Source organism: Lonchura striata, chromosome 2 (assembly GCF_050655825.1).
Source record: "Lonchura striata isolate lonStrDom1 chromosome 2, ASM5065582v1, whole genome shotgun sequence".
NCBI lineage: Eukaryota > Metazoa > Chordata > Aves > Passeriformes > Estrildidae > Lonchura > Lonchura striata.
The window spans coordinates 119,867,845-119,894,697 of record NC_140704.1 but is presented as its reverse complement, the minus strand read 5'-3'; the positions used below and the strand labels follow the sequence as shown (position 1 = coordinate 119,894,697).

General features: G+C 35.7%; 1 long non-coding RNA gene across 1 annotated transcript in view; it reads right to left on the bottom strand.

Annotated features, from left to right (window-relative positions):
* LOC144247157 (uncharacterized) overlaps positions 1-26,853 on the bottom strand; it is a 180,449-nt gene that overhangs the window by 62,916 nt on the left and 90,680 nt on the right. Inside the window, exons 6-7 of the long non-coding RNA XR_014953421.1 lie at positions 25,011-26,646; positions 1,567-24,046 (exon numbers count right to left, since the gene is read on the bottom strand). This is a non-coding gene — a long non-coding RNA (uncharacterized LOC144247157). Of the gene's footprint in view, positions 24,047-25,010; positions 26,647-26,853 lie in introns of the transcript that reaches the window.

Genomic DNA, 26,853 nt, shown 5'->3' with positions numbered 1-26,853 from the left:
CTCTAGTTTCCATATGATCTCAGATATCTGTGTATGTCATTCCTCCAACAATTGACATATTTTAAACTCTTTTATTCCCTTCTATTTTTATTTTCACTTTTTTTTTTTTTTTAATTTCCCTTCTAGTATTTTCATATGTCACCAGTGGCCTTGCTGAGCATGTAGCCTTGCACCAATCTCTTCTAATTTCTCTGTACCTAAGCCCAAGCAGCAGTTGCCACTCTGTTCTCTCACCCTCTGGCCTCCTTCCTCAAATGTAGTGCAAAAGCTGTGAACTCAGCAATAGCTGCCAAGGCAAATTTTGTCTACTGCCACTGTATTTCTAACTCATCTGAAATGAATCCAGTTGACTGAAGCTGGGCAGGAAGAGTAGAGATTGTGTATTTGAGGACATAATTTTCAGGGTAGGCTTCACCTCGTGACAGGCTGGTTCAGTGGGCTGATTCCTGAACCACCACAAGGCACCTACAATTGCTATATGTTTGTTCTACATTTTGGTGTAGAAAAGGCTCAGTTTCCTTGCCTCCAACCTTCACAGTCATCTTGAACTCTCAAAATAAAATTATTTCTGTTGCAACTGGAATTAGTGGGGAGAACTCTTTACACTGGAGGGAAACTCTTAGGCTAGTCTGGATTTATGGGAATTGCATGTTTGGGCAGTCCTTCAAAATGCTGGTGATAATGTGCAAAGGAAGAAATGACATGGCAGGAAGTAACAACATCTGCTGACTAAATTCAGAGTTGGGAGTTTCTTTTTGGTATATATTGCATTGAATTAAAACATTTTGCTAATGTTAACATACTTTAAAATTTGTTCTGCATTGCGTTGTATTAATCCTAAAAATGTGACATATATGGTGGTAGTGAGGTACAAATATACAACATTACAAACTCCTTTCCTACATGCCTGCACTAAAAATTTTATTTAGAATTTAGAAAGCCTGAAAACTTCTCAATGATTTGTAGAGAATGAAGGAAACTGATGGCGATCTTTGGGTTTAATACCACTATTCTGATACTTTCTCTTTCCTTCTTCTCTTTGGATTACCAAATTGGTAGATTTTTAGAAATAAGTCCTTTTTGATTTACAAATATTTTTATGTACACAAATACTTCTATGACCATGTTGCCCTCATATTTTGTGACTCTTTCCTCTAAAGATTTTTCTTGCTTTACATCTCAAAAATTTGGTGTCTTAAGAAAAGTAAAATGAACAGTGTTTCTGTGGTTTATAAAACTAGTGGCTTGTTGGACATCAGAAGATGTTCTAAATACATATGAGATGGGTCAGAGTACATCAGGTCACAAGTACCTTTAGTCCCACATCCTGTTCCAATTTAGGAAGGAGAATGAGATTGGTGTAGACAGATATAATTCATTAACACACTTCATTTTTTAACTTAGGACTTTCAAAGCTCAGTGTTACTTATAGCATATGTCTAATAACTCTAAATTCATCCATTCTCTTCTTGAAGCCATGTAAGCTTCTAAATCAAGTCAACTGAGAGTTTTTTATATGCTCCAATGTCCAAATGTAAAAAGAAGCAAGTGACCAACTGGGAAAAATACACTATAAATATTTAATTTCACTTATAAAATATACAGTACATAGTTATATACAATTTGAAAATAAGTCATAGCATTTTTATAAAATAAATTTACAAAATATTGATAAATGTCACCAGTGAATTTGTTTTATACAATGTTCTTTTGGCTCTGATGCTTCCAAAGAAATCCTGTAAACTGAAATTAGCACCACTTAATATTTAGGATTGACAAATAAAACCCAAAACGTGCCTTGTCCTAGCATTTTCAGAATTTATATCAGAAATATTTACAGATGTAGTATATAGAATTGTAAACACAATGCATTCAGAGCCTGTGCTGTATGGAGCTGGCATTGATGAGAAACAAGGTAAGAGCCAGTGCCTGCTCTACATGAATAGGATGTTAGAGATTCAATAATGCTACATGTAACATGAGAAAATATCTGATTGTAAGGGTGCCAATGAACAATTCATGTTAAAATCTTAAAGGGTTCATTCACAGATGAACTGAAAATTTCAGGTCCTGAAAGACTCTTGTTTATAAAACTTCTGAACTCCTCACAGATGTCACAGTCATTTGGTTCAATTAATGCACAATTGGGACAGCACATTAAGCATTGCCACACACCCCAGCATTCAGAACACAAGGAACTCTTCACAACGACAAATTTTACTGTAGCTTTTTATCAGCTTCATAAAGTGGCAACAATTATTTTATTGTCCATAGTGTTGTTTGAAGTACACTATCAGTTTGAAAATAAACGTATGTACTTATATGTTAGTGGAAACATGGTAGTGGTTGTTGTTGTTTTTGCAAATTACTGAGGCCTGGTATCACCGTGATTCCAGTTTTCCACATGATATTATATATCACAATATAAGACTCCACTATTTTATCCTGGAGACTTTCCACAAGTTTTCAAAGCAAGTAGCATTAACCCTTCAGTTTAAGAACAAAAGCCTGAAGCTATGGATAAAAAATTTGCATGAGTGAGTTGACTCAAAATTACAGAAGTAGCCAAAAATATCTGAATGTGATGTTAGGAAACAGAAAACTCCTTTTAGCACATGCCAGACATCAAATCACTGGTAATTAAAAACCACAGAATCATACATGTAAGAAATAGAGAAAAAAATATCAGTTAAAATGTCTTTCAGCTCTTTGAAGAATTTTTCTTGGTACAAAGAGGGTAAAAAAAATGTTAGACTGCAATAAAATGCATCTCAGACCTGCTGGATAGTCCATAACTTAAGAGCAGTAAATATTGGCAAACTGTTTTCTTGCACCAGCCTTCAAAGGACTAAAGAACCTCCTCAAAAGCACCTTCCAGAGGTGACTTCTGTGTGCCCCCTGCCCCTCCTTTTTGTTCCCTGGTGCACCAGCCACCCTTGTCCTACATGCAGGAAATGAATCCCTTTCCTAGAAACCTTAGAATTTTGCTTTTTGAGGCAGAACTGATTCATTTAGCCCTTTGTTTTCTGTCTCAGTCCACATCAAACTCATCTCTACAGGGGGAAAAAGGAGATAGTCAAAGAAGTGAATTATGTTGTCTGGGCATTCAGCTTCACATTCCTCTTCTGGTCCATTCAAGCTGTCTGTTTTCAGGCAAGAATTTAAAGTGGTTCACATGTGCCAAACCTATTCAGAATTCAACTGAACACAGCCTGATCTCTTTCTCGGTATTATCTCTTGATCTCGGCCCCTGTATTATCTCCAGCTTCAGAAGAGTGTAATTTTTCTGCTGACATTTTCATAGAAACTTGAGAGATTTTTAGATTCTGAATGTTCTTTGCCAGTACACAAAAAAGGAGAATGTTGGCCTTTCAATGGGGAGCATGACAAAAAGACAAGCTATTTGTGAGTTTGTCAGGGGTTTCTGGTCAGGAAATTGTGTATTTTGGGCAAACAACTCTCTCTGTAAGCTTTAAACTCAGAACATAGAAGGTGAGGCACTTGAAACAGAGTCCATGCAGAGATTTTTAGTATAAAAATTGTGGGATTTTTACCATTTGGTCAGGTATTATTTCGAAAAGCTTTTTTTTTAATTAAAAAAAAAAGGAACTCTCTCTCGTGGAAATTTTTATGCTTATTTTGATTATTATAGGGTGCTGAATATATTAGGATTCTGTGCAAGAGAGTATTGGATTTATTTATGTTGTGTGGGCTAAACACAGATTAGAAAAATGCAGTAAAATTCTGTGAGATGTTGTGGCAAAATTGCCTCGTACACATATATAAGGGCATCTTAAATGGAAATTTGCTACAAACTGATTATGGTAAAAAATAATGAAGTAAATATGATAGTATATATGTCATATTATGTAAAATTAAGTAAAAACAAATTAAATTTCTATCTTTTGGTGCAGTAACTTTCCATATGTTGTCTGAAACCTGTTGAGATTTTGAGATTTGACTATTATAATTCAAATGAAGAGAAAATTAATTAACCAGAGACACTAACAAAAGGTTTGGCCCTGTATTGCTTATCTACAGTATATAACTATCTCAAACTTTCAATGAAACTGCAGGTGATTCAAAACATTACATTAGGAAAGAGTAAACTCATTGATTTCAGTGAATTACTATTTTTCTCCTAAAACCAAGAAGAAAATGATTGTGCTAATTATACTCTACCTATTAGAAAATCCTGCCTTATTCATTTTGAACACACAAAAAGGGTTTTTCTAAGGACATGCATTAATATTTTATGCTCTATGCATATCTGTTCAAGATTCAAGGCATTTAGAACATTTCATCTAGCTTTTTCATTTACTAACCTCAAGATACAATAAACTTCTATGTAATGAATTCTGAAAGCAAGGCTAGTATACAACTTTTGAAGTCCAGTACGCAGAAACAATAAGCTGCAAACTAAGATGTTCATAAATTTTTGAAGTAGACAAATCCAGGATATATGGCCTGGCTGAAGCCCATCCTCTTTGCTTTAACCAGTCATTATTTCTCAGTAGCAATTACTCAACGTGTCATTCTATACTAAGTGAATTCCAATCAATTACAAGTGATTGCATATCAGTGTGCATCAATCAGAGGATAATTCTTGATTCAATGAGATGCAATGGGTGATGTCAATTAGGTTTTGTTGATGTTCTTTGATTGCATATTCTTTTGCAAATACTGTAGCACCTGAATTGTAACACGCTGACTAACCTCGCTATTCTGCATTTCACAGGTTATGTCTAAAGTTACGAACTTGAACAGAAATAGTAAAACATCACCTGTACAGTGCATAAAAATTAGCAATAATACCAAAATATACTATGACAGATTGCATTAAGACATAGAGGGATGATAAGACCCATTGGCATATAGTGTGAGGAAAAAGGAAGAAGGTATCATTTCTGCTTTTCTTTTCCTTCTTTTTCCTTTAAATGAAATGTAAGTCAGGTTTTTGGCTTCTTTTTTGGCATCATCTGGTTCCATAAGCTTGTGAAGGCATTGTTTATACAAGCTGATCCTAAAGGAGTGTGTGTGTATTGCTCATTGAAGCCTTACATGTGCACTTCACATCTACATTTTATACACTTAATCCCGTGACGTTCATCAGTCTAATACCAATGGAGGGTAGGCGCAAGCTGTGCCAGTCTTAAGAGAACAGCCCAAGTGTATTATCCACAGCTCCTGAAAATGCAAGCTGTAAGTGAAGGAGGTTCTTCAGTCTTCTCTCACTCAACAACAGACTTAAGGATGCTTGAGCTAAGCAAAGGCTACTTATCAGGCCAGGGAGAAGTACTACAGTGTGTACGTGCAGAGATGTTTCCTCATTATTTATTTTCTTCTCCTAATTCATTATTTTGAGGATATGGAATAACAAGCTTAACAAGCCTGGGGTTTTCTTTAGGTAAATTCCTTTGGCTGGATGAAATGGAGCCAAAGACATGTTGTGGGTTTACTGTTTTAGTATGACATGTGGGCAAGAGAACTGCAGTCCAGAAGCGCAGAGAGAAGAACCATTAGTACATTGATCCAGAGAGAAGTCAAGATAATCTTGTTGCTTGAATAGTAGTCACAGCAGAGTAAATTACTACTGTCTTTCTAATCATAACTGAAGGGTAGAAGCAATGCATAGAAGCCAGTTAGGTCTACTTCAGTGCTTATTCAAAGAAAAAGAACCTTGAATTGGTGTTGTACACTGAGAGAGTGCTCTTACAACCAAACTGATGGCTATCACCAAGTAAAGCTCAAATGAATATAAGTTCCTTCTCACAGTAGGATTTATTCAGAAATTAGTATTTATAGTAGGTTAATTTTTCTTAATATTTGTGAAAAAATAATCACTATACAGAGAAAAGACAAATCAAATAGATTTTAGACTGAATAGAAAAGCAGAGGCAAACAAAGAAGACTGACATGTCAAATACTGCCATAAAATCTGTGTCTTTATATAGATTAAACATTCTGTAAAGAGATGGTAAATTACAAAATTAAATGGGAGATGAGGACGATCAGCAGATGTAAGGGCTGAAGTCCAGAGTGTTCCTAAAAACACAAAAATGATACCTTCTTGCCAGTACAGTTGGTACAGTTTGTACTTCTGTCACTCTGGGATAGAGGAACATCACCACAGGCCTTTCCAGATGACTGAAACACAAACAAATTATATAATATAATTATGTAATATTAATATGACATAAAGGTTCATGCAGGCAAAAAGAAGACCTCTTCAGATGGCTGGTTTCCAAAAATTAATTTCTTGCTGAGTATTGAGAAAGTCTGGCAGTCATACTAATGTTCTTAGTCTTGTTTCCATCATGAAGGGATCCAATGCAACTTCAGGACTGAGAAGGAAATTTGAGACAGATCCTGCAAAACCCATGAGCACAAAATATTCCCAGCTATGAGGAGAACCCCCAGTATTTCAGTCTCTAATCAATAACCTCTATGATACACAAAAAGTAGGAAATAAAAATTGTAAAAACATACTGAAAGTTCTGGCACAAGAAGCTTGGTATCAACATCAAAAGCTGTGCTTCACTGACCCTGAAGTCCTGAAATAAGCCAGACTGGGAGACCACTGTAGCACAGGCAAGAGCAGAGTGAGTTAAGAAAAGTAAACCAGGCCTTTTCTTAAATATGTTTTTGTAGCTGCCACTTCTAGCATCTATAAAGGTTCATTTATTTCTGCCAAAAATATCCATTCAACAGATTAAAATCTCTTTGTGGGAAGACAATCAGAACTGAGTAAGGAAAAGTTTTTGAGGGCCAGTGAGGAGCCGGTACTGAAACTATCTGCTGAATCAGCTCTAACCTGAAATGTCTGATCTCTCTTAACTAAAAGGCTTGTCACTCTCAATCTGTTGCTCCTTCCACCAGTCAATTATACAGCATGAAAAAGCAAGAGTAAAAACTGAGACCTGCAAACAATGACAGAAGTCTTTTGTGCTTGCAGGCAACCAGTCTCAAGCTTTTGACTTAGACCAAGCAAGTCTTGTCCTGCGTGTCTAGTAAATTACAGGGTAGTTTGGTGTGGCTAATCTCCTTCCCCTTCATTTTGCATTTTGGGAAGTATCTTCAAGCTTTTTTTTCTCGTTTCAAGTTTTATGATAGATCTTTGACTGGGCAACAACTATGAAAGATTATTTTACAGCCATCTAAATACTGTCATGTGGCCACTCCATTTGGCCATGGAGTGTATCTGCAGACTGAGCTGATTGTGGCCTCCACAAAAGGTCCAAGGAATATGATCTGGGAAAAATGCAATTAATCCTTCTGTTCTCTAGCATAGTTCTTATCAGATTGGAGTAGTTTGCTTTTTTGGCATTGGATGGATGGAGAGTCCCTAGATAGAAGTGAAAGTTAGTGTTATAAATGAATTAGAAAAATCTAACAAACACTAGGTTTGTCTCCAGATTATTAAGAGACAAAAACAGCAGGGCAGGAAAGTTTTCCTCATTTGCCAGCAGTCAAACTGTGGCCAATTTGGATCATTTTCTTCTCTGCAGTCAGATTTCAGGCTTAAAAATAACTTAATTTTTGCTTTGTAAATGCTTATTTGTGCCTTAAATGTGCTAAATGAAGCACTTTCAAAATAAGAGAAGATTTACAAGCCTTAGAGATAATCACAATGACTGGTGCTTTGTCCAGGAGAGCTGGAAATTCAAATGAATTATTGGAAACGTCAGTTATTGGACATGACCAAAGAGAGCACAGCCAATGGAGTGACTCCAAATCCTCTTGCATAATGGAAAATATATTATAGCCAGTTCCAAATGTGAAAGGGTAAAAGTCATACTAGGCTCACAAAAATGTTAAAACTTGCTTACTTTGAGTTTTGTGTTTCTGAAATGAAGCACTATAATAACAACCAAAGGGTAAAAATCCCCATGTTCCTTTAAAAATACTTTGAAAATAGCTCAAATTTTTAATATGTACTTGATCTAGGATGAAACTTTTCTGTGTTTGTGTGAAGACATGAGTACTATTTTTCCTGAAAAGCAGAGGGAAAATTTTAACTACATTTTCCCCATGAGACGATGTCTCACATTTAAAAGACAGTAGGATTTCCAACTTTTGATGTCTGTCATTCATATAAAAGCTAAATAAATCAAAATCATTAACTAAACATGTCAAATTTTGTATTTTCAAGGCAGTAGGATTTTCAGCAGATCTTTTAGCTGTACATTAAATGTATAATTTCATCCTACCAGCCTCATACTCCAGAATACATAGTAACTGGTATCAAGAATCTTGAACATTTTACGTATAATTAAACAAGTGCCTCTGTCAGCAGGGAAATCTCCATTGAAGTGAGGATCTGATCACACTAGCAGTTAATTTTGCAAATGTTTTCATGGATAGAAAAGCTTCTGGTTATGCAAGCCTCAAAGCTGCTTCTATTCAAGTCACTGGGACTATTGGAATCAATGAAACTTCAGCAGAAATAGAATCTAAGTAATTATTTGAGCCTCCAGCAATTCTTGAAATGCTAGTGTCTTTTTCCTTTCTGTAAAATGAACTTTTTGGAAGAGTGAAAAGTCAGTAATTTAGACACACAAACTGGATAAAGATTTTATATTACAAGGAGCTGTCCTAGTGGAATTTCATGCACTTGCTGACCCACAGATATAGCAGACAGTGTATTTACTTGTTCAAAAATAATGTTGATTTTAAGAAGGCAGTACACGATTTTAATGAACATCCACATTAGAAATTCTCCTTGCTTTATAAAGATCAGTTTTCCTGAGATTGTAATGAAAATTGTAAATGTTGATCTGAAATGGAAGCATCAATACTTAAAAAAGGCTGAGGTAGTTTGTTTTTGATGGGGCATCGCTGAGTTGAAAAGAATAGTATTGCTCCCCCCATAATTTCATCTTAGGCAAGTGAGCTAAAACCCAGAAAATAAACTGGGTACAAGGTTCTCCATGCTTGTCAAAATATGGTGGCAATTAAACTAGCATCTATTCTGTACCTAATTTTTTTAAGGAATATACTTTTCAAGGTTTTGACAGTTAAAAACTATTTAGATTATTTATGACATTTCCAATGAGTTAGTAACATTTTTTTATTGCATTGCATTTTGCATAATATAATTTGTCACTACTTCTTTATTAAGCTTGTTTTATATTCATAGTTGTCCCACAACACTATATTTTCCTCTTTGTCAGCTCAGAACTTCATTATGAAGGATGAGGTTTTATCGTTTCCAAGTGATGCAAATGTCTACAGTGAATAAGTGTCATTATGCAGGAACAGAAATTTAGTTTTCCTCCATTAAGCAGCCAGGCTAATGACTCAACAAGTTTATAGCCCACCACAAAATTTGATAGCTTGGTGTGAGTTAAACAAATGATGGTTACATATTTATATGAAAATGAAAGTGGCTTTTTGGAGCCTGATGTTGTATTTTTCTCATTTACAGCCCAGAATTTTCTTTTTAATTTAAAGAAGGGACATTCTCAGTTACAACTTAAGATGAGCATGCCTTCTGTTTCTTATGCCTGACATTGCTCCAGTACAACAACACCATCATAGGGCAAAAAAAATCTATTTCAGGGCCAACTTTCAAATCCCATTGACACCCACAGAAACATCCCCATTGAAAGGCTTTGAATTCTTATTATTTCCCAATATATGTGGGGGGGGGAGGGAAAGCTATTCATAATAAATATTAAATCCAGCTGAATGTGATATATGCCATATCCTGAGCAATGGAATTTTTCCATCTGGGTATGACACTCACTGAACACTTTCCCTGTCCACTTTGCCAGTGGACAACTATATGGGCAAAAACACTGCCATGCTTTCTTTTCTTTATACAATCAATTTTAAGTAATTAACAGAATGTGTGAAAATGACCTATTGGCTGTCTAATTCATCTCCCCTCCAGTACAAATTTGTCCCCACAGTACATTTTTTCAATGCTTTGCCTAATCTAATTCCAGATATTCAGCATTTCCCATTGGAGACTGTTTCTCAGTTAAAGGGATCATGCTGTCAGGATTCTTATTCAGACATTTAGCTAAAGTTTAATTTTTCCCTAATTTCTGTCTATTTCTCCTAGGGCTAGATTTCTGGCTGCCATAAACTGTCAGAGCTTCCGTAATTTCCTTTGGGTTTGGGCAATGTTCATGAGCTGACAATCTGGTCAAGGTTTTCCCTTCTTACTATGCTAACAATTTTTTTCTCCTCTGCTACATTACGCTATTAATCATCATGCTCACACTTACTCATTGCATCTTTAATAATGCTTTCAAATACCACTTTCTAATACCTTATTTCTTGCTGTGTCAATCATCACATTCCATAATTCGTTTATTAATCCATACTTCATACTTGAGATTAAAATCAGCTGCTAAACTAAATAAGATTTCTCCAAAGACATGGTAAAACAGCCACCATGATCATATGAGAGGATTTATACTGAGAGCAATGAGGTAAGATCCTAGTTGTGATAAACTATGTTTTTGTTTTCAGATAGAAGCAAACAGAAGCAATAGTATAATAAGTTGTTCCTGAAGGTTTTTTTAAAAAGTACAAAAATTCCTCTGCTTTACATGTGAGTATTTGTAAATGAAAATGTGTTGCTGCAGAACAACTCTGTTCTTCCAGTGGTGCTTCCTACCTATGATCTGCTGTATGCACTAACATAGACTCATATTACTTGCTGATATAAAATTACCACCTCTCCACTAGTTCATAAATCCAGTAGTTCCATAACAGATGGAAAATTTTAAAATAGTATTGTAGAATCAGGGTGGGAATACATTGGCACAAACTGGTTTCATTACAGAAACCTGTTTGTGCCAACCTGTGAAGGATCCTAGATTATCATTCACATTTTCTTCTTTTGTAGGCACTAACCAAATAATAATCAAGTTTGGAAGAGACCTTCTAGATCATTTAGTCCAACCATCAACTCAGTGTCACCTTTAGCACCCCTAAACCATATCCCCAAGTGCAACATTTTGACACCTCTTGAACACTTCCAGAAATGGTAAGTCCACAACCTCCCTGGAGGGAGAGCAATTAACTTTTGTTAACTTCTGGACTACCCTATCACTGCAGCAACCGAGAAGGGCAAAACAAAACAAGGCAAAATAATCTTTTCCATTGGCAGAGTTCAGTCATAATGAGGTGATGCTTAAGAGATATTTTAGAAGTAGCCAATGTTTCCTATTCTAAATGAATCACAGCTCTCCTGTGCCTCTAGACATGACAAACTGATCTCCCTGAAACCAACAGTCTTTGACATTTCCAAATCCAAATCAAAATAGCTAAGTTTTGCTCTACCAGTTCTCAGCTCATTTGGATGAGTAGATACAGGCTTTTTTTCTTTCCAACAATTCTTAGAAAGTGACAAAACAAGGAAGCTTCTGAGTATCGTTGAGCACACATTTAGTCTTAGCTGTATCATGTTCAAGTCACTTGACATGTTGCCATGGCCCAGGCTTGTTTGATCTATTATTGCTCATGCCATCTATCATGTTTTATAGTCAGGACTTGAGAAGATGACACCTATTGATGTACGAGTGTCTAGGAGACTGTCTCTTTGAAGACCCCCCACTGTGTTGTCAAGAGCCCATTGTCAAACTGACACATTAAAGAAACTTGAGCCCAGCAGTCAGGCATTAGTAATATACTTAAGCCTGGAAAAATGGCCAGGCATCACTGTTGTGATGTGATAGGCCAACCTATTTTGAAAGTCAGAAGTAGATTGAACTTTTAACAAAGCACTGATGCATCATCAAACAACATGTGATGAACTTTTCTATATGTGATAAATATCACTGGCAGGAGCTTGGAGTTTACATTACTTATTAGAAATACTGCACAAGCAATACCTATAATTGATAACTCTGTGCAATTCAATGGTGCTTGAATGCCCTGATAATACTTATCTCTAAACTAATACTTACAGAGGTTCATCCATAACAGGAGTTACTGTGATGGTATCAAGGTAGAACACAATTTTGAGCTATGTTCATGATGAAACCACATACAATTACTCTTTGGTTCTATGAACATCTTCATTGTGCCATTAGTGCTGGGATCCCAAATAGTAAATCAACGGTTTGAACAATGTGCCTTTAATGGATATTCATGGCATTGAGAAGTACCTTAGATAAGATTTCATACTATTGGTTCAGTAGCTTCTTGTAGCAGTAGACCATTTGATCATGTTCCAGACTGTAGGCTTAGATCAGTGACATTCTTTTTTGCAAGACTGGAAATAAATCTCCCAGGTAGAACACATAATGTTAGTTTTTATGGAACGAGAATAAAAGCATGCACTAGTTCAGTTAGTTCTACATATTAACAGTCATGAAAATGAGGTTTGTGGCCTCAGGCACTGAATTCAATCACTTCATCTTTCCATACAGCAACCCTATTTTTTCTTCCCTCTGGGCACACACTCACAGGGCAATCATGCTGAATTCTCAATTCAAATATGAATGGTTAGCTAAGCTTTTCTCTCAACAAACCATGTTATAGAAAATTTAGGGAAAATCAGGCAGTGACAGAAAGCACAAAAGCTAGATTTTGTTAATATAATAGCTCTAAGGTTTGAAACAAGAAAATCAAAAAGAGCTGATCAAGCCTAATCCATGATACAGAAGGCATGCTGGATGCCATCTTCTAACAGATGTTACACACCATGTGTGAAGTAAGGAATGGTTCCACCTCTATAACTTAAAGTCAGGGGTCCAATAACGAGGTTGAAAATGCAATTAGATTTTTTCTTATAAGTTTTAGAAGATAGATGACAGATATGCTAGAACCAATGAACTGGAGAAGGTAATTCCAATTCAGGAATTCACTTACTGAAATATAAGTGAAACATTTCCACTGATGATACTGTCCTGGGATGGCAAAGATTTCAGTTTCTTTTTTCAGAGTCTGATTTGCTTTTTGTATGACTAAAAGGACATATATCTTTCACAAAGATTTATCATTAGATGATAAACAATACTGTCACGTTGGGTGTCAAAGAGGTAGGAAGTAAAAGTAAGATCTGAGGCCCTAAAAAACTCCAGGAAGGACCTGAAAAAAACTCCTCATTGACCTTTGGCAGTGTGACAGATTCACTTCAGCAGTAACATAATTCTTTTGAATATGTGAGAACAAAATGTAACCTTAATAACACATTTTTATGTGCTATAAAAATATTACAAACCTTCTACACATGCTATTTCTTAACTTCGGTGGGTTTTTTTTGTGTTGCAGAATTATTGTGTCCATTTAATTGATTGAGAAATCAAGGTCTAGAGAGACAGTGTGGTGCTTTTCAGACATGCAGAGCTTCTCCACCCAAGTGAATTGTTGTCAGTTCTCTTCCCCTAGGTCAAGTGTTCAACTCATTAAAATGTTCCACCATCACAATTCACTGACCTTATGTGCAATCTTTGAAGAGGCTAATAACTTATTTAACACTAGCATTGATCTGCCAGGTATGATCTCTTTGAGTTAGAAGATCTATAAATACATCTTAATTGTTCAAAGGGCTTAATTAGCTAGTGCATTACTGCAGTTTTATATTGATGTAATATTATTTGATTTAAATGAGATTACTAAAAATCACACAGTGATTTAGTATTTACTAGCTAGTCTTTCAAGAACCTCAGAATCATCAGACTCTCTTTCCAAAGGTGCTGCTGCCAATGGGCTGCATGAATGTCATCTAGGGCTCATGGCTAGTCAACATTTCTGTATCTTGGCATGCTGTTGTGAAAACTGCATGTACAACAGGTCTAGATCAGCATACAGGTACAAAAATAACAAGGTGCAAAAATAAATCCACACAAGGAACTTGATACTGGTACACACACATACATCTCCAGAAAACTGACCTCCTAAGATAGTCTCTTCTTTTAAAATCTTTAGGAAAATGTAAATTATGGAGGTCACTGTTCTTTTCCTGCTGCCTCCTGTATGAATAGTCAGAAAAACAGTATTCAACTTACCTTTGACAAAACTAAAAATATGTGATTGTATTCAGAATTCTCATACGTTAATTAATTTTCATGGGAATATTTGCTACTTAAATATTATGCAAGCTGTTCATAGTTTAATGACTGTTTGCTCCTGCTCACAAAATTTCAAGGTTAGTGCAAGGTCAAGCTGCACTTTACTGAAGAAGCCAGCTATAAATTTTACTAATGTATTTCATCATGTGATGTTTTTCCGTACTTATTGGTGATTGTTCTGGAGTAGAAAAAGGTTAGCTGAGCATATATGATATGTTGATTTCTCCTGAATTTGAATTTACTCTTTTCTTAGATAAAATATATGTATTGTTACTTCTTTACATCTCTTTCCTATTGCTATATTTGAACTACGTTCTTGCTTAGGTGTAATGAAATTGATTTAGCCTGATGGCAATTAATAAAATAGATTTCCTTCTGGGAACTTTGGTTGCTTCTGGTAGTTTCTACATGTATCTGTGGTGAGCAGGTTTTGTTATCTCTTTGCTAACCAATAGGTTTTTGATTATTAATTTTTTCCTGAAAACCTGATTCTTGATTAAAAAGAATTTATCTGTAGTCCTATCTGCCTGCTGAGTAGGGGGAAGCTAAGTGGGAAACACTTTTTTACTTGGTAAGGGTGGGATACAGCAAACTGAGGCTTTGGGAGCTTGTTTGGAGAGTATCAGAAATGGCTTCAAGAAGTGTGGGAGCAGCAATGGTGGTTATGGACCAAAGTGCTCAGTCCCTCAGTGCCTGAATAATAATAATAATAATAAAATCAGCCCTGGAAAACCAGAAACCCTTTTCTAGGCTTATCTCTAGAGGGAGGCTGCTGCTGCACAGATCTTAGGCAGCATCAGTCTCAAGTATCTTTAGAGCTTTGTTATGAAAACTGAAAAATACAAACCCATGACTCCCCCTTTCTACTTCTTTGAATGGAATATATCCAAGGAGAAAAAAAAAAAAAAATAAAAGCCCCTAAATTGATCAAAGGATGAGCAGGCAATGATTAATTTGTTAACTCTATTTTCAAATCCAGAGATATGTTTGTCTGAAGTGTTACTCTTTCATATGGATGTGACAAGCCAAAAGATATATTGCAAAGTACAATATGTTGCTATGCCTGCATCTTGCAAAACTAATTCCAAATTAAAGTCTACTCATGCCATCACGTGGACATGATGAAGAGACAACAGAGAGAGGTAGCCAAGATGAGAAATGTCCCTGAGGCAGATGGTCTCTTAGTGATGGAGCATGGACAGACTGATTTTTCTGCTACATTCTTCATGTGCACTAGATTTCAGGGAGTTAAATCCTGAAGAGAAGCAGGAAACATTAATTTGCTAAATGGCCCTCTGGTTTGTCTGGTTTTCATCTCTGATTGTTTTTCAATGGTTCAGGACCAAGTTAATTATTTTAGAATAATGGTTACTTTATATGCATGGTAAAATACTTTAAAATCTTCTGCAAACTATTTTGGATACTAATGGTCATGCATTTTCCCACTAGGAATGTTGATTCAACTGACCATTGTGATTATAAAGAGTCAAAATTTTCGATCGAATCAATAATACAGAAGTTGAACTATTTCTCAATACTATTCACTAAATAATCAATGTCACATTATGACCTGTCAATTGTACATGAATTATGGAGAATTAAAATACGCCTTGATAGGATATGCTATAAACACCAACACAAGCTGCAACGTAGCAAGAACATATCCACAGCACAAGAAATGAGTCAAGTGTGAATAGAAATGTCTGAAGTTTTTAATTAGATTTCTGTTTTTTAAATAGTTACCTGGAATGGTGCCATCATTTTCACCAAAGGGTTTGCAGGATCTTTGCCTTTATCATTTGTATTAGATGTTCCAGCTCTAGGAAGAAAATGTTGACTAAACTTGTTTAGGAGGAAGAAAGAAGTGTGTAAAGTTTAAAATAGTGGCAGTGTCTTCCATGAAGACACATGCTAGAAGCAGCCAGTTATGGGGCCAGATCAGAGATTCCCCTAGAAGAGATGCTGGAATAGCAGCATATGCCTACATGCTCACTGCCACAGCTCTGTACAGCAGGTGCCTATTTATATAATAGAAGTTCTGACCCAAATGTTCACTGAAAGAGCTCTTTGAATTTTTCCCCCAGTCACATGCACTGTGTGCTCATGATCAAATGGTGTGGAGTTGGCCTCGCACCTGTGAGAGCCTGTGAACCAGTGGAGTCAGGTTGTGGAAAGGTCCCCTTAGAACATTTCACTCACAAGTGCTTGCACTGCCTCAAGCAGAAAATCACTACCCTAACTACTGGCTTTTTGTCATCATTCCTAAGCAAACCCTGAGAGACCATTTTAGGTTTGTGTTTAAGGTAAAAAAGGTGTTAGCCTTGATGTGAAATGTTGAGCTGTATTCTCTAAAACACAGCAATCTTCGTGCACTGCAAAAAAAGACTCTTAGGTTCATAAAATCAAATCGATTACAATTAAATATTGTAATCTAAATAATTTCTTCTGGAAATCACTATACATAAGTCCAAAAGGACTTGAAGTATTTCTTATAACCAGGTTGTAACCCATGATAGTTTTTCTCATATTAATAGCACCTCATCTCTGAAAGAATATTCACCATCATTAATGGGTTGGGTTCCAGGCTTCTGCCATCATTGCATTTTTGGTTATTGAGGACCCATAAAGATATATGTGCTGTGAATAATGAACCTAACTAGTCTTCAGCCAAACTTACGAAGGTTGAAAGTAGAAGTAGCAGATTTGGGTAGTCTGCACAAATCTCTGTTATCTGAGATTTGAATATATTAATTATTCAATTTTTTAGTGTCCTTTAATTTAATTGATAATTGAAACCACTGCACAGTTAAAAAAAAAAACAATTATAAATATGTACGTTATGAAGTTTATTATTTTAATTAATTATTTGTAAGACTTCAAGTGTACCCATGCAAGTTTCAAGTTTCACACAATACAAGGCCTTTTGTATCAACTAGAAGTGGAAAAGATCACAAGTTGTATTTCTTTGTGCTTCACAATAACATTAGCTAAATAAATAGGTTTTTGCACTGAGATTTTGTTTAACCAATTCCATGGATGATTCAGTTGTGAAATTTAGATTAGTCTTCAAAGCAAACTTTAACTCATCTCCAGGCAGAGTAATTTCCTCTAGTGCTCTAGGCTAGTCAGTTAGAAGCATCCAATAACTATGGCATTTCTTATCCATGTAAACATAGCCTATTTAATAGAAAACAAGAAAAGCTGATGGGCATTGACTGTTCATCTTTCCTATTAACTGCAAAATACAAGCCTTTAGTGGCTTTTAAAACAAGGCTGGTAAGTTTTTCCAAGTCTAAACTAAATATTTATTTTCTTCAGTATATCCATTTTAAAGAATTAATGATGATTTAGTAAATTAATTGCATGTGTCATTCACTGAAGATGTATTACATACAACTATATTAAAAAATAGTTTTTCAGAGTAAGGTAAGTTACAGATCTAAGTTAACTGACTGCAAATTAGTTCCCTTGTGTCTATGGCATAGTATTTAATTACAAGATCACCTGTGACATTTCTCACAGAATAGATGATGACTAAGGAGCTATTCAACTCTCTTTTCCTTTTTTTCAATGTATGGCTCTGTTGCCATCTCCAGCACTGTCCCAGGGTCTTAGTCACCAGAGAAAGCCTTGACAGCAGTGAAAAGCAATGTCTTTTCCCTAGTCACAGCTTCAGGGATGAAACAGGAGTTTTGACTGTAGGTTAAGAATAACACATAAGGGGCTGATACCTGCCATGAAGAATAGCAACCAGAACTCATAGAAGTTGGCAAGTAAAAAAGCAACAATGTCTCATGACTGTATGCAATAATTTAATAACAAACAGAACTATGAGTCCTTACTGCAGTCTGTTCTCTGTTCTCAGTATTTTGGTGCAGAACCAGTAGGGCCTGCAGAGAGGATGTGGTTTTCTGACTTCCGAGCAGGAAGCCAGGTCATGGCTGAGATAATTAAGAGAAGCCTTTGAATGAGGCAGCAGATGAAGCTAAAGGACAGGGGTCTTTACCTTACTTGTTATGAATATCTTTACTGGTAGAGGAAAAGACTGAACCCCAGATTTTGCACCAGAACATTCGCTGGTTGATGTTTAAATAGGATCCAGAGTGTAAAACATCTTTGAAAGCCAGTTGGAAGTTGCATCTGCCACCATCTACTTGGGGAATGTTTGTTTGCCTTTAAGGCTAGCTCTACTCAAGTGGAATGAAAAGTGTGCAGGTCAAAATTCTCACCAAATGAAAGACCTTAGCTCAGTTAATCGGAAATATGTTTCCTGGAGGACAAGTATGTTTTCTTCTGATATATCTTTATTACAAAGGAGCTAGGAGTAATGCCAATATCATAAAGACTAGGAAGCTATAATTAGAATGAATTTGTGTCAAAGATGCATCTACATGTAAAAAAGACAAATAAAAGTATTTTTGTGTCCCAAATGCAACACAAGTGGGCTTGTGGGTGCTATTGGTCATCATAGTAGCAACATCTTATTGGATGAAAAGACATATAAGTCATGTATTTCTCAATCAAAAAGCAGGAAGATTGCATTTCTTTGAAGTTTTGGGGAAAGAAGGTAGAAATGGGAAAAGTAACCAGGCAATCACTAAAACCTATAGACAGAATCAAGAAGGAAGTTGGGCCACTGCTGCTGAATATTACCACTAATTCAGCCACTTGGGTTTTTAAATGATATGTGAGCGTTGTGAGCCATGGAAAAAGCAATTTGCAAGCATTGCATGAAGAAGAGCATGCCTGATACCTCCCAGCCCCAGATCTGGGGTGCACACAGAGATGCACAGGTTGTATGTTGTGTGCATGCAGACTGGCCAAGACATGTTCAAGTATTCCACAGATGGAAGTAGGCTCAGGTCAGATGAAATGTCCAGAAGACTTGAACCTAGTCCAGAGACCAAAGTATTGAAATAAACCAGTTAAAAATTAAAATTATCAAAAAAAGATGATGGGAGGTAAAAACAAATAGTGTAACAAGTAATGAATCAAAAATTATTTAGAATTTATATTTAGAATCCTAATTTAAGGAACAACAACAAAAAAAAATTAGACAAATGTCTTGGTTTATATTTCCAAGCTCTTAAACTTTTCTAGGATTCTGGGATGGCAGAGCCCCTCATGCATTTTTACTGTTGTAAATCTTCCCTTCCCTTCCTTCTCTACATTCTGGCTCCCCACTAACAAACACTACCAAAAGTGGTTTATTTCCTGTGTGAACCAACTTCTTCTCTTTTATTTATGACAATCTTTTGTAGATTTTTGAGGACAGGGCCATGTTTGGGCCCATCTATGTCAGTTATCTCAAAGCTTCAACATTACAGCCCCTAAATTCACGTAATAATATCAAACTTAGCATGATAAAACCCAATTGATCCCATCTGCCTTTGTTCTCTACTATCACCATCACTATTTTTGTCTCCATGGCTGCCTGAGAAAAGGAAATGTTTAGGCCCTATATTTGATCTTTTACTTCCATCTTATGTCACTCTTGAGAAAAAATATTTTAATAGTATAATGCAATCTGTCCTGAACTAGCAAGTGTAAGAGCTTTTGATGATGAATTTGCACAGTGATGGTAAGGAGATGCAGCTGTGGCTGTCAAAGTATAAAAAAATAACTGATATCTGTATAAATTATTTTTTAAAATCCCACACAATCTAGCTATGTGCAAAGATATGAGAACACACTCCAAAACTTTTTTTGTCTTCAGGTGAAAAATTTCCTGACTCAGCTCAAACATATAAAAATTGCTCTGGAGAAGTAAAATTTTGATACAGACCATAAATATATAGTCTTGAAAACCCCAAAATATTTTCACAAACAACTGAAACGTTGGCTGACAGTCTAAGAACGACTGAAACGAACTGTTAAATAATGTGTAAATGAAATAAACTGTGATACCTCTGTCATCTATAGTGTTAATCTGAAGCTATTTAATTTCTTTTTGTTTGATAATTCCTCAGAATACCCCCACTGAACTGTTGCATCTGATTTCCAGTTCACATATCAAGTTTTGTAGACTTTCCACTTCTGCATCATCAGTCTTTCTTGAATCATTCAGTTCCTTCAGTTAATGGCTACCAGCATGCTGTACATGCAAGAATATTGTGTTATAGCTTCATTTACTTCCTTCCATGTCCTAGTCATTTTTAATTTTAGATTTTTCTAAATTCTTTTCTAAATTTGTGTTGATGCCTGGTAAACAAGCTGTGAAGGATCAGTCACCATTAACACAATCTGTCTATCCTGCACCAGAGAGCCCTTGCTGGGAATTTCCAGTGTGACACTGCAGGGTGTCTTGGCTTTTTGGAATACTACAAAGCAAACTGTAAACAGTCTTCACTATGCCAGCACAAGCAACAGCTTTGGTACCATTTTCGGCTGAATCTGCTTCACAAAGATTCAGTGAATGACAGTTGTTTAGGAATAGTAGGTGCTGTTTACCATCTTGATCTCACACATGTAGTTTCCCTGAAAAAATTATATGCCAAATTAGTTGTATTAATCATATTATTCTGGTTTTCAGCCTTATGATAAGAATAATTTAAAAATAATCAACTTGTCTTTCCATTCCAACTTCAGTAGTTCTGAGAATGGTCCTCACAGCATACCTTTTCTAGATGATAGATTCATCATGACCCTCAAAGGCAACAAGCCTGTCTGGTCTGCTTTCAAGTAAATATGGCATAACATATTTCTGGTGAATTCTGTCTTGGAACATTTTCTGTTCAGGAGCTGACACTGATGACTCAACCTCACAGTCGCTTCTTGGCTTCACAGATAATCATCTTAACCTTTTTCAAGGAATTGTATGAACATCAGCATATCTGGTTTTGTATTGTTCTCCATCAATGTACATGGTATGTCTCCATTGTATGACTATCATGGATCAGGTGTCATTTTCTGAATAAATAAAATTGCCATAGTCATCAGAGAGTCATATAACCCAAGGAAGAGCACTGGTTTCTTCACATACATTTTATATGGGATAACATGGGAATGCGACCATCCTATTTCTTCATCATCATCTTAAGAGGATGATTCAATAACTGAAATCTGTTTTTTTTTACTTGCCATATTTAAATACATAATGTACATATGTTAGCTGAAGGACCCAGAACTGCTTACTATCTTGTGGGCCTCTACATAGTTGAGCTTCAGCTTCACTCCAGCTCCATTTTGTGTTGGAGTCCCATACATCACCCTTTCCCTGAACTCTGATTGCCTGGATAGGGAAGATGGGTATACAGACAGTAGAAGTGTTTTGATACAATCCAATCAAATTCTCAGTTTATATGATCATACACTGATCAAGATGTACATATCAAGCCACCCATTATCTGTACAGCTTAAACAGAGGCCATCTGCCTTCTTCTTTTGTAGTTCTGAAATATGTCTCAATTCAGATATTAAAACTGTAGTGGCAAGAGTGCAACATAACCCCTCTTGCCTTTAACAATATTTAAGTATTTCCTCCTGAATTACAAAAATAAGTTCAAAACTTAACAAATTACCCTAGAAATCATGCTGCTTTTTTATTTTCCACTACTCTGTCTAATATATTTGTCACCAAAAGTCATTGTCACAGGTTGTAGAAACCTTTACTTGACTTGGAGAAGTATGCCAATAGCAAAGTTGAGCTGGGACCATTTTGCCATCTGTTCTAACTATGATATTATGAAGTATGAAAAGCTTTAGAAAACAAGCAGAATGCATTTTAGGAAGAGTGAACTCCTTTCTTTCCACTATGTCTGTATTTGGCTAACAATAATTTTAACTATAGAACAGTGAACACAAAACTTGTGCTCATATTTTATTGTTTGCATTGTAATTGCATAGGTTTTATGGTACTATTATTCAACACATTCAACTAATAGAAGCTTCAGATGCATAACCTACCTGTGATTTTACTTTAAATTAAATGTAGTAACTCAGATTCTTTTTGTAGCTTCTAATTTTTCATTAAATCCATACAATTCTTTAAAAATTAATAATGTAAGCATTTTGCAACTATTTGAGAATTTGGGTTATGTTGTTAAAATACTATGCAAATAATTCATATGATCAGACTAATATATAACCTTAGTGTTATAGGCACTTTTAAAATTTTGAGATTGCAATTCAACTACCAGAAATCTATAATCAATTGTTTTCAAATGGTTCTGGGTGACTGATCCTTATATAATGAATTACTCAGGGAACCACTTGTTCTCAGAATACATTATAGTACATAAAATAAATTTTTTCCTGAAAACTTCATTACTAAATTTTCTCCTGGAATGTGAAAGCTAGGTTACATTTGCAATACTGTATGTGCTGTCTACAATGCAGGGAGAAGGCTCAATAGCTCAGTTATATGTGAAATATCTTCCTGAAAGATATGAAAATATGTTTAATTCGTCTTACTGATATAGGAGCTACCCCTTCACTCTTGAGCAGAGCTGCACCCAGTGATAATGGGACCATTGTTATCAGGTGAAGATTTACCCCAAGGACAATGTGCTACCTTTGCTTTTCAGGAACCATTTATTGATTTCAGAGGAAATTTTCTGAAATATCTGATAGTCTTATACAGTTTTTTCTTTAAAGTACAATTGACAACTTGGTGTTATTGAGCAAACTGGTTGTCCTGTGAAAAAAAAAAGTACAGTTTTGGCTATTAGCTTTCATATGAAATTATACATTATGCTATTTAAAATACTCTTACATTTTGCTCATACAGAAAGACAGAAGGCACACATGGGATGACCCTGCTTTTTAAATACTTACCTAAATAGCTACACATGCAGCTGTTGTTGCATGTAATTTGATGACCTGCTTATCTTGATTGAGAAAGACTAAGGAGAAGGAAAGACAAAAACAGAGGGTGGGGGGGGGGGAGGGGGGAAAGAAGAGTGGGAGCAGCTGTGGGTGGGAAGATGAAGTGTTCTAGGCTAGCCAGGTAACATTCACAGCTTTCTAACTGAGCCAAGAGCTCCCTGAAGAGCCACGTGAAATTGGGAAATCTTTTGATAAAATGCAACCACATCACTGTGATAACATGCAGTATCATGCAACCAAGGACAAGCAGATCAGAACTCCTGTGACAGGTCTGCCAGCCAATTGCCCCAAATTTCCAGTTATTAGTGAATATTGGATGGTTTAGGCTTTGAGGACAGATTTTAAGCTCCATCCTTTAAAGAAAGTAGATTTCAGAGAGAGTTAACACTCAGATGCAGTAATAATTGATGTTTTCGCTCACCCTTGAAAATCTTTGCTGTAACATGTCTGTCTCTTTTACTTCTGTAAAACAAAACTAGCCTTTATTTGATCTGGTTATTCTGAAGATTGCCTAATGCCTCGAAGGTTCTAAAAATCTCATAAACAAGAAGCAACCCTGCATGACAAGTGATAGGCAGTGCACCCACCTTTTATACCTGTAACTTATTGTTTACAAGTGTGATGATCATAGGGTTTTCTGAAATGCTTTCTGCTGTGGATTAACCCTGTAGGCAGCCAAACACCACACAGCTTTTATCGCTCTCCCTCTGCAGTGGAATGTATGAGAATAGGAAGGGCAAAACTGAGAAAACTATGGGTTGTGTTAAGATGCTTTAATAATAAAAAAAGACAAAACAAAAGAGAAAGAAATGAGGGGCACAAAAATCTGTTGCTCACTACTGGTAGATGAACATCCATCTGGCAAAACTCCTCCTCATTACAGAAGCTAAAATAAAGTAAATTATCTCTACTGCATCCAAAGCTAGTACGTTTATCCAAAAATAATTAAATCCCACATACTTGTATGGCTATCTGAGTACAAGTCCATACAGTATTTGCAAAGAAACATCATGAATTCTCTACTAGCATTGGTGCAGCGAGTATTAACTCATGCAAATTCTAAGAAATACAAAATAATGTCTAGTGGAAGGAATTCTTTACCTTACTTGTACTCACTGATGGGTTCAAAAATATTCTGAAGGAGATGGTGAAGCTTAATGACCATTACACCTTACACCTGCAAAGGCCTAAGAGATGAGACAAAAGTAAGTACTAGAAGATGCTTTAACAGCAATCGTGTTTCCTTACTTGTACCACTGGCAAAAATCTGTCCTTAAAAATGTCAAGAACTTATGTTGGGTTTAACAGTACTAGAATCTTGGTCATTGGGTTATGTTTCTAGCAGAAAGAAATAGTATTCAAAGACAGGAGATGAAAATGGTTACAGACTACACACAGTTTCTAAGTGACTGAAAAAATCAGGATGATTTGATCTGCTTAATTTTAAAAAATCCAATAAAACCAGTAAAAAACTTCCAAAATAAACAAATCAGAGGAAATATATTTGATTCAGCTAAAGCAACAAATGTTGTTCAGAAGGTCAATAAGAAGCTTCTATTCATCTTCTAACAATACAAGAACAAAAAGTTCTGATGAACTAGAAAAGCAATACAGTTTTGCACCATTTGCAATTAACCTGTGAAATTGCCTGTCATGAAATATCAGTGCATGTGAGAGTTTAAGAGCTTTTGAAAAAGAGATGACATTTCATCTGAGTAATGAGAACATCCACAGTTACTTTGGCAAAAAAAATATTAATTTGAACAGGACACTAACTTTCAGCATATTAACCAATTTTCATCTAAGGAATTGAAATAATTTTTGCCTGAAAAGATCTTTTAAAGAGTGTCTCTGCATTTCACAGGTTATTTTGTAGTGCTTACAGCTAGTCAGACACTGTGACCACAATTGTGCGGTGTTTCTTAGTGACTAGATGGTCCACTGGCACTGTCTTGCACTCATTGTATCCAGAGATCAAAGATTTCCACACTGTGAAACATTTTTTTTTTAATTATTATTATTGCAAAGCACACAGATCCCTTCTGGAAGACTTTCCAGGCTCTAATTTGCTACTAGTTTTAACTTTCTAGTATTTTATGGATTCCAGAATTTAATTAGATTTGTATATGGTAGAATTAGTCTACAACTTACCATTAGTCTGAGAGTTTTTCCAAAAGCTGGAAAGTTCTATTGCAGAGTCTTAATACATGCAAGATTTTGGTCTCAGTCTTGCTTCCTGCTTATTACAAGAAAAATAACATTTAATTTTTTCTTATCAGTACAATTCACTGTTTTACCTATTGTGTCTCTTATATTCTTTGACATGACTTTCTCCTGTAACTATTCTTACTCTAAACTTTTTGTTATTGAGCACAATGCTTTATTCAGTCCACTCTCTATCCATGTTATTTCATTGTCTGGTTGTTTTGTGAGGAATGGTAAATGTGAAAAACTGTTCATTAAAATAATCCTTTCAGTTCCTACATGCTACACTTCTACAGATACACACACACACACACACACACACACACACACACACACACAAATACAGAGACATACATTGTACTTGCACTTATCAAGCTAAAAAACCCCAAAACTTTCGTAAATCTGCTCTATCCCTACATAGAAATGTTAAGGTTTTTTTTCTTAATGAAAACTAAGGGTAGGGAAGAGAAGTGAGAAAGGGAAGAAAAAAGGACTTTTTACAAATTTCAATATTTTCCTATTGAGCAAAAAACAAAATGGGTTTCAGAAGTCATTTCAGAAGGTGAAAGACTCGAACAACCAGCCAAAGTTACTGATGTCACACTACTTTTCCTTGTTGAAACTAAAGTATCTATCTTTAGCCTTTCATTTCACAAATAACTGACTTAACTGTAACCTTTTGAACTGTTCTGGAAATGGTTGTCTACCAATTTAATCCAGTAAAATAATTTGAATAGCTAACTAGCTAAAAGAATGGAACCAAGCCTGTAAGTGGGGTTAGGATACTTGCCTGTTGCACAGGATGACTGGAGGCTTCTGATTATGATTCCATCTTTGCCTTTTTCTCTAGTTTATTGATTATTGTGTACTTGGGAAAAACATGCTGAAGTCTTTAAAGCACATGTGTCGAGGTGTTCCTCTGACTTACCCTTTTTAAAAGTCCATTTCTAATGACATTTTATGGAAAGCAGGCTCCTAGGCTAAATTACTATCTCTGTTGCTGTTTCTTAACATCATATTAATTTCAAATCTAAATGAACATATCTGAGTATTTGATGAAATTATCATTGAAATGGCATGTTCCTTAAACCAAATAAATCTGCATTTGCAGATAAAAATATTCAGGTGAAAAAAACCCAAATCACATTTATTGTCAATACACCTGTTTTCCTGTTTTATTTTAGAACACCTAAAAATCCAACACATTGCACTCTGTATTTTGCACACTCAAGAGCTCTATCCCCGTGTTCATGAGCCAATATTTTCATGTCTTTTTATCTGTTGTATAGGCATTTTAATAACTATAATATAGAATAACCTTCAAATATAGCATCCGGATTGAACATACTGTGGTATAATACTGCAAGAAATGTCATTGCAGCAATGGTCCTAATACAATTCGGATGTAATGCATTGATTGAAAAAACTGATTACGTGCTCATGGAAGTGATTGTTGATGACTCAAACTCAAACTCACCAGTCAGATGCTGGGTTATGTGGAAGCTAGACAGTTGCACAAAGGTATGAGCTGTCTGTGGCACAGCACCTCGCCTATGTTGGGTTTTCTCAAGGTTCAGTTACACTGGACAGTAAGGGAGATACATTAGGATCGGGTGATGGCAGAAATGCCTCTTTCAGTAAGAGCTAGTTTCCTATTTTTCAATCCTTGGACTGTTATCTCAACACAAAATTACACTGGTTTGCAGAAGTAAGGTGCTACTTGACATGAATAAACTGTTAAGATTGTGTCTGCTATGAATTCTGAAAAAAAAAAATCTACAGTCAGCCA